At 42.0% G+C, this 1377-nt stretch overlaps 1 long non-coding RNA gene across 1 annotated transcript; it reads left to right on the forward strand.

The window, feature by feature from the left end:
• LOC137265167 (uncharacterized) lies at window positions 1-932 on the forward strand. Its single transcript, XR_010954925.1, has 2 exons — window positions 1-215; window positions 510-932. It is a non-coding gene; the product is annotated as an uncharacterized lncRNA (long non-coding RNA).
• Window positions 933-1377: the final 445 nt, after the last annotated feature.

Raw genomic sequence — 1377 nt, forward strand, 5'->3', positions numbered from 1 at the left:
ACGAAGGAACGCTGGCACATTCTGGATTTGGTGTTATGTCCCTCTAAACCCTTCCACCTGGGCTACGCGGAGAGCGGACGTACAATGGAGCCACCATGAGACAAAAGCTCATCCCATCGGTCCCTCGGAAAGCCGGTGTGACTTTGTGTGCTGGCGATTAGGTGCCTGACTCTCAGGGTGCAGGTTCGAATCCCGGATGGGACTCAATCTAAAAAGTACTAGAATTTGTACTTTACTAAGAATGTGAAATCCCAAATATAACATATGTTGCATTTGACCACTTTCTTAATGGCATCGTGTAATCATTAGTAGAACCGTCGTCCACGGAAGCAATTGCGTTTTTTCAAACGATCTTCAAAGAAAACATAAAATGCCTACTTGTTTACAATGACGTCTACTGCCAAGTCACAACTTGAGTTTTATATTTGAACTTTTTCTCGTGGTGGCATATATTTTGCATTAGTACACACAGTACCAATGATGTAAAATATGTTTACCTTTATTATCAGGGGCGTGGATGCCATCGTCCTGGGGGCGGAAATGGACCCTGAAGTTCCCCAGAGGCAGGACGACTACCAAGAAGACATTCCATGGACAGAAGTGGATCAAGGACTCTTTTGGAGCAGGATGTGGATGTGGATGTTTTACTGTTCTACACTTTGTGACAATGTACCCTGCGTGTCTACTACTGTAAACCCTCCAGTAGAATGGGTAGCTTTGCATACGTTGAGGGAACACGGTTCCAGAGGGGTTTTGTTCTCAAAAAAGGTTTTTCTGGTTTTATGTGTCGGGCTTCAGTTACCTTTGGCCTTGTTCAAATCTCAAATTTGAACAAGGACAATGTAGAGACACATTCTGCGGCAACAATGTTGGTGTTTATGTTCCGAGGATTTAGTACTGTTGGCAATGATAACATTAAAAAACGTAATCCGCACAACTGGTCCAATTGTACTTGTTTGTTTTGTTGTTTTGTTTTTGAACTCGTGAAGAACTGTTTTTGTCTATGGAAATCGACATGGAACTTGTTTGCCATACACTACTAAACACTGCCAGCACAGAAACACACCAAGAAAGTCCAACATTAAAACAAAAATACATCAGCACACAGGCGTATTATAATAACTACAAACCAGAACTAACAATACAAAAGCCTATCAACATTGACAGTAGTAAAACTGTCCATGATTAACTTTGAGATGTTGTCGGGCAGCAAACCAGATGTCAGGAAAATGCTCACAGACACCCACCACATAAAATGGCCTGTGAAAAATAGCTGATACCACAATCTGAGAGTAATACAGGCCTTTTCATGAGCCCAAGACATCATACTAACTGCAAATAGTGTCAAACCAAATCAGTACTGGGGAGGCAACGACA

The sequence above is a fragment of the Haliotis asinina genome, chromosome 15 (assembly GCF_037392515.1).
Source record: "Haliotis asinina isolate JCU_RB_2024 chromosome 15, JCU_Hal_asi_v2, whole genome shotgun sequence".
Taxonomy (NCBI): Eukaryota; Metazoa; Mollusca; class Gastropoda; order Lepetellida; family Haliotidae; genus Haliotis; species Haliotis asinina.